This window comes from Cebus imitator, unplaced genomic scaffold (assembly GCF_001604975.1).
Source record: "Cebus imitator isolate Cc_AM_T3 unplaced genomic scaffold, Cebus_imitator-1.0 Scaffold732, whole genome shotgun sequence".
NCBI classification, from domain to species: Eukaryota; Metazoa; Chordata; class Mammalia; order Primates; family Cebidae; genus Cebus; species Cebus imitator.
The window spans coordinates 24,117-31,825 of NW_016108047.1; the positions used below are offsets into that span (position 1 = coordinate 24,117).

The window sequence follows — 7,709 nt, forward strand, 5'->3', positions numbered from 1 at the left end:
GCACGCCTATAGTCCCGGCTACTCAGGAGGCTAAGGGGAGACGATCACTTGAGCCCAAGAGGTCAAGGCTGCAGTGAGCCATGATCACACCACTGCACTCCAGCCTGGGTGACTGAGCAAGAACCTGCCTCAAAAAAAAGAGGAACAGAAAGAAGCAATTACTGTGAATGTCAGGGTTGGGGAATACTTCTGGAGAGAAGGGAGGGGCTGGCATTGTGCCCATCTCCAGCCCCTTCTGAAGTACAGAGTCTAGTGGGGAAGACAGAAGCACAAGTGGAGATTCAGGCTGCAGCACCAGGAAGTTCCGTTCCACCTTCCCACCTGCTTGCCCCTTCCTTTGGGGAACAGGAGCATGATTTTCTTTCTTCTTTGCCTTTCTAACTAGAAAGAGTTTCTGATGGGAGAATTCATATACAGGATGTATAGCATCAACATCAACAGCCAGCTGGAATTGACGGCTTTGTTGATACCCCAGCCAGGCACATCCCTTATTCCTCTGCTAAGTACATCTGGGTGTTGCTGCTGTCCAGGATTCTCAGCCACTTGCTCGGTGCCCACTCCCAGATTCTGGAAATCCCCTGACATTGCCCCCAAAAGGAGAGACACTCACTCACAATTCTGCATAGAAATTGTCTCTATGTGTCTTTTTTTTTTTTTTTTTGAGAGAGTCGCTCTGTTGATCAGACCGTAGTCCAATGGTGTGATCTCAGCTCACTGCAACCTCCACCTCCCAGGCTCAAGCAGTTCTCTTGCCTCAGCCTCCCAAGTAGCTGGAGTTACAGGCACCTTCAACCATGCCTGACCAGTTTTGTATTTTTAGTGGAGATGGGGTTTCACCATATTGGTCAGGCTGGTCTTGAACTCCTGGTCTCAAGTGATCTGCTCACCTAGGCCTCCTAAAATGCTGGAATTACAGGCATGAGTCACCATACCTGGCCATTTCTGTGTCACCCCCCTAGGCCAGTCTCTGCATGTTTGGGTTTGATGTGGCTGTGGCTGTCCAGCTGGCTACCTGTCATTTTTAGTCTCTGTGTCTCCTCGATCCTTCTCAGCTGCCCATAAATTCGTTTTCTTTTCTTTCTTTTGTTTTTTTTCTTGAGATGGAGTTTTGCTCTGTCACCCAGGCTGGAGTGCAATGGCATGATCTCGGCTCATTGCAACCTCTGCCTCCCATGTTCGAGCAATTTTCCTGCCTCAGCCTCCCAAGTAGCTGGGACTACAGACACGTGCCGTCATGCCGGGCTAATTTTTAGTAAGATAGGGTTTCATCATGTTGGTCAGGCTGGTCTCAAACTCCTGACCTCAGGTGATCCACCCACCTCGACCTCCCAAAGTGCTGGGATTACAGTCATAAGCCACAGTGCCCGGCCTCAGTTTTTAAACTCAGCCTGAGTGGGCTTCTCTTGCTAGCAGCTAAGAGCTCTGACCCCTATGGCCTTCTTCCACACAGCAGGAAGTGTTTGGATGTTTCTGGATCTAAAATCCAAGTGTCTAAGCCTACCAGTAGTTGCAAGTGCAGATGGTCACACAATTTTTTGACTTTACAATGGCACAAAAACGATCACATTCAGTATAAACTGTGCTTCCAGTACCAATGCAATCTTTCTGTTTTTTACTGTTAGTATAGTATTCAATAAATTGCATGAGGGTCAGGTACATTGGCTCATGCCCTTAATCCCAGTACTTCAGGAGGCTGAGGTGGGAGGATCCCTGGAACCCAGGAGTTTGAGACCGGCCTGGTAACATAGTGACACCCTGTCTCTATGAAAAAAGATAAAAATTAGCCAAGTGCAATTGTGTGCACCTGTAGTCCCATCTACTTCGGAGGCCAAGGCAGGAGAGATCACTTGAGCCCAGGAGATTGAGGCTGCAGTGAGCTATAATCATGCCACTGCACTCCAGCCTGGGTAACAGAGCAGGACCTCATCTCTTAAAAAATAAAAATTTAGGCCAGGCATGGTGGCTGATGCCTGTAATCCCAGCACTTTGGGAGGCTGAGGTGGGTGGATCATGACGAGGTCAGGAGTTCAAGACCAGCATGGCCAACACGGTGAAACCCCATCTCTACTAAAAATACAAAAATTAGCTGGGTGTGGTGGCATGCACCTGTAGTCCCAACTCCGGAGGCTGAGGCGGGAGAATTGCTTAGAACCTGGGAGGCGGAAGTAGCAGTGAGCCGAGATAGCGCCATTGTACTCTAGCCTGGGAGACAGAGAAAGATTCGGTCTTATAATAAATAAATAAGTAAATAAAAATTTAAAAGTAGGTAAACTATTACTTGATGAGGACAGCATTTCTGTTTGGGATGATGAGAAAGTTTAGAAACATGGTGGTGATAGTTGCACAATATTGTGAATCTACCAAACGCCATTGAATTGTACACTTAAAGGTGGTACATTTATCCAAGTTTATTATCTATTTCTACAAGCATTCATGAAGGCTGACCCCTGAAGTGTCAAAGTCATGATCCAAGGTGGGGAAGTGTGAGTGGGTTTTGTTCTTTTCGTACTGCTCAGTTTGTTCTCAACCTAAAGTCGGCTGGGCTAACATCCAATGCTTGGTAGGGTAGGTGTATTACATGCATTTGTGGGCCGGGTTTGGTGGCTCACACATATAATCCCTGCACTTTGGGAGGCTGAGGTGGGCAGATTGCCTGAGCTCAGGAGCTCCAGGCGAGCATGGGCAACATGGTGAAACAGTGTCTCTACTAAAAATACAAAAATTAGCTAGCTGTGGTAGGGTGTTTGTAGTCCTAGCTACCCGGTGGGCTGAGGCAGGAGAATCGCTTGAACCCAGGAGGCAGAGGTTGCAGAGCCAGACTCCACCTCCAAAAATAAAAATAAAAATAAATAGGACAGGTACAGTGGCTCACGCCTGTAATCCCAGCACTTTAGGAGACTGATATAGGCAGACTACCTGAGGTCAAAAGTTCGCAACCAGTCTGGCCAATATGGTGAAACCCAATCTCTACTAAAAATACAAAATTTACCCAGTGCTCACGCCTGTAATGCCAGCCACTCAGGAGGCTGAGGCAGGAGAATCACTGGAACCTGATAGGCACAAGTTGCAGTGAGCCAGGATTCCACCACTGCACTGCAGCCTGGATGACAGTGTGAGACTCTGTCTCAAAAAAATAAATGCATTTTCAACTTAGTATATTTTCACTTTTTTTTTTTTCCCAGAGACAGGATCTATCTGTGTTGCCCAAGCTGATCTTGAACTCGTAGGATCAAGTAATCTTCTCACATTGACCTCCCAAAGTGCTGGGATTACAGATGTGAGCTACTGCACTTGGCTGCTATTACCAATTTATGATAGATTTATGGAGACATGACCCCGTCATGAGTCAAGGAGCATCTGTAATCATGCTGAAAATGGGGGTGGCTTGTGTGAGGATATGGGGGTGTGTCACAAAACACAAGGGGATCAGGGCCGGCAGGGGGACACCACAGGCTGCCTCTGGCTCAAACCAGGGCTCCCTGCTCTGTGTCTCCTGCTGCAGGACAGACCCCAGGCTCACCGCTCTGCAAATCCATGCTGTCTGCACTGCAGGACTTCGAATTCACAGCTGGGATTTGTGGGTGATGATGGAGCAGGAGCAAGGCAGGGGGCACACATCAGGGGTTGCACCTGCAGCCACATTGGCAGAGCAAGTTCGTTTTCTTTTTTCTTTTTTTGAGATAGAGTTTCGCTCTTGTTGCCCAGACTGGAGTAAAATGGCATGACCTCGGCTCACCACAACCTCAGTGTCCCATATTCAAGCGATTCTCCTGCATCACCCTCCTGAGTAGCCAGGATTACAGGCATGCACTAGCACGCCTGGCTAATTTTGTATTTTTGGTAGAGACGGGGTTTCACCATGTTGGCCAGCTGGTCTCAAACTCCTGACCTCAAATGATCCACCTGCCTCTGCCTCCCAAACTGCTGGTATTACAGGTGTGAGCCACTGCACCCAGCCCTGGTTTCCCTGTCCTGCCTGCTGGCTCTGTACAGCCTCAGCTTCTCTTCCCCCCACCCCTAGGTGATAGTGAGCAACCCCCACTCCCTGAGGTTCTAGGCCACCTTCTATGAGAGCGGTTACAAGTTACATGGGAACACCAAGTACAATCTGGTGAGCTATGTCCCCACCAAACCTCACCACATGTCCCCCGAGGGCTCCCTCTTCCTTCTTCCCTTACCAGCATAAAGAGCTGAGGAATTTCCAGACAACACAGCCCCTAGCCCTGCCACATGGTGGGAAGATGATCAGGCAGCCATCACCTACACACCTGACTTGATTGAAGTGTCACAAGGGTCAGGCACGTGTGAGCCTGTAATCTCAGCACTTTGGGAGGCTGAGGCAGGTGGATCACAAGGTCAAGAGTTTGGAACCCACCTGACCAACATGGAGAAACCCCAACTCTACTAAAAATAAAAAAAATTATCAGGCTGTCGTGGCATGTGCCTATAATCCCAGCTACTCAGTAGGCTGAGGTAGGAGAATCACTTGAACCCGGGAGGCAGAGGTTGTAGTGAGCTGAGATTGTACCACTGCACTCCAGCCTGGGTGATAGAGTAAGATCCCATCTCAATCAATCAATCAATCAATCAAGTAAGTACGTATCACATGGGCGATTCCCACATGGCATGACGGGGAGGAACCTAACACAGCCTGAGGCAGGGCTGGAGATCTGAGTTAGCTGAGTAAACTGAGGCATAAGGATTTAGTGGGGGCAATTTCCACAGGGCAGGGGCCTGACTAGCTGCAAGTCAGCAACAGCAAACTTCTTTGACCAGGCCCATCACATCTAGATGAGTGAGAAAAACAATCACTCCTCACTGTGTGTCCCCAGAACTCTGGGAGCAAGTGAGTGGGAGTCGTCATACTGGAGCCATTTTTTCTGTGAGCTTCCAGAAGCCTTTCACAGGCGGTGGGATTACAATGGAGCAGGGCTTGGCTGAGTGCAGTGGCTCATGCCTGGAATCCCAACACTTTGGGAGGCCGAGGTGGGTGGATGGCCTAGGGTCAGGAGTTGGAGACCAGCCTGGCCAATATGGTGAAACCCCAGCTCTACTAAAAATATAAAAATTAGCTAGCTGTGGTAGCACTTAACTGTGGTCCCAGCTACTCAGGCGGATGAAGCAGGAGAATCTCTTGAACCTGGGAGGAAGAGGTTGCAGTGAGGCCAGATCATGCCACTACACTCCAGCCTGGGCAACAAAGTGAGACTCCATCTCAACAACAACGACAAAACACTTTACAAATGGTGGTCCCTCAAAACACTTACACACAGCATTACCATTTGCTCTAACAAAGCCACTGCCATCCATCCCAAAAGAATAGAAAGCAGGAACTCAGGGAGGTATTTGCACACGTGTGCTCACAGCAGCATGATTCACAACAGCCAAAAGGCAAAATCAACCGACGGGTCCACCATCAGATGAAAAGATAAACACAGTGTGATCCATCCGCACAGCAGAATATGACTCAGATTTAAGAAGGAAGGGAGGCCGGGCGAGGTGGCTCACGCCTGTAATCCCAGGGCTCTAGGAGGTCACGGTGGATAGAGACTCTGTCTCGAAAAAATAAATACATACAAATAAAGAGAAATAACAAAGGAAGTGAGAATATATCGTGAGTGACTCTAATAAGTAAGAACTGAAAGCTTTCTCAGCTGCTGATAGCATTACTACCAACCAGTTCAGTTATGTTCATTTTTCCCGGCTAGGAAGACCTGCACTTGTCCCCCGGGGCTCACCTTTCTGTACACCAGGCCAGTGATGGCCGACTGCAGCCTCATCTGCAGCACCTTGAGCCGGTACATGTTCTGCTGCTTAAACAGCGTTTGCAGGCAGACCAAGAGGAACATCAGCACCGCGAGGAGGTAGCCCTTCCAGGTTGGAGGCTTGAGATCACCCATAAACTCCAGGAAAAGGCTTGCAGGGGAAAGAGGAAGATGGTACAGCTGGTGAGAGGAGGTGCCCATGTGTGCTGCCTTTGCCCAAACCAGGCCAGGTGTGGGGGATCAGTCGGCGTGGTTGACTTTTTCACAATCATGATCTCGGTTATTTCTCCCACTGTCCATGCTTCTCCCACTGTCCATCTGACTGCAGCTCCTCAAAATCAAGAGATGATGTTTTTCTCCCACCTTGTTATGGGCTAAATTTTGTCCTCACAAAATTTGTATGTCAAAGCCACAACCCCCGGTATCTCTGAATGTGACTGTATTTGGAAATAGGGCCTTTAAAGAGACAATAAAGTTAAAATTAGGTCATTAGGCTGGGGCCTTATCCAGTCTGACTGTGATCCTTATAAGAGGAGAAAATGTAGACACACAGGGAGACACCAGGGCACACACAGAGGAAAGACCATATGAGGACACAGGGAGGAGGTGGCCAACTGCACGCCAAAGGCAGAGGCCTCAGATGGAACCAACTTGCGGATACCTGATCTGGAACTTCCAGCCACCAGAATCATGAGAAAAATACATTTCTGTTGTTGAAGCTACTCAGTCTGTGATGCTCTGTTCTGGCAGCTGAGCAGACTCCACTTGAATCTGAACTGGCCACAAAACCACCTTTGACCAACAGAGTAGAGTGGAGGTAAAACTATGCCAGCTGTGAGCCTCAAGAGAAAATGTGGCTTTTGGCCTATTGCTTAGAAGCCTCCCAAGCAGCCACGTGAACAAGTCTGAGCTAGCTTTTTGGAGGATGGGAACCCACATGGAACAGAAAGCCATCCCAGCTTCAGAAACACAGCTACAGGCACATGAGAAAACCCAGCCAAGAAAAGAACCACCACCCAGCTGAGCCCAGTCCACGTTACTGACCCACATTACCATCAACTAAATAAATGAATGCTTATAATTTTAAGCCACTCACTTTTGGGGCATTTTACAACAAAAGCTAATTGATGCAGTCATGTAAGAACTTGCTTATTTGCCCTTCTGGCGCACAGTCACTTTATCATATATCATTTTCCTTTTTCAGTATCCTTCTCACCCACCCTCCAGCGTCTGAGCATGAGATGTATAGGCAGAGGCATGAGAGCTGAAGCGCTCTGACTCTGGAGGTATGCCATTAAGAGACCACCAGCCTTAGCAGAGCTCCTGAAGTCTGGACTCACCTAAGCAGCTTGGGGACAGTGAACCTGAAGACATCACTGATGAAGAGGCTGTGGGTCCCAGGAGGAAGGTAGCATGCAACACCTGCCAGACAGTCCTCAGCAGTGGGCCCCGCTGCCTCCCTTTTTCCATAGGAATGGCTCAGTCTCTGGAGCCTCCACGCCACTGCCTCCTTTCCTTTTAAACACTATTGCCTCGGTGTGCCTTAGAGGAAGGGAGAGGCTGACTCTGGGTCCCATTTTATACTCTCAGCTACCAGCAGCAGCGCCAGGCATTAAAAGCTTGTTTTCTTAACAATGGGCGTGGGTGGGTGTGGATCCAGCCTGGTTCCCTCACCTGTGCCTTCTTATCACCCTGAGTACCCATTTAAGAGGCAGTCATAGGAGTTGTGGGGGAATGGCAGGAGGGCAGCCCTGAGGACTCTTAGATGGCCATGGGAAAGCACACATGTTGAGCACCTACTACGTGCCAGACACTTCCCAGTCATCCTAAGACCCCTGGCAAGCCAAATGTTGTTCCCATTTCACAGATGAGAAAACTGAAGCTCAGAGAAGTGAACTTGTCCAAGGGCACACAGCTGAGAAGTAAAAGCTGGGATTCAATTCC

At 48.9% G+C, this 7,709-nt stretch overlaps 1 long non-coding RNA gene across 1 annotated transcript; it reads left to right on the forward strand.

Moving 5' to 3' along the window:
* The first annotated feature begins 371 nt into the window (after positions 1-371).
* LOC119469603 lies at positions 372-4,254 on the forward strand. Its single transcript, XR_005198442.1, has 3 exons — positions 372-503; positions 2,489-2,491; positions 4,029-4,254. It is a non-coding gene; the product is annotated as an uncharacterized LOC119469603 (long non-coding RNA).
* Positions 4,255-7,709: the final 3,455 nt, after the last annotated feature.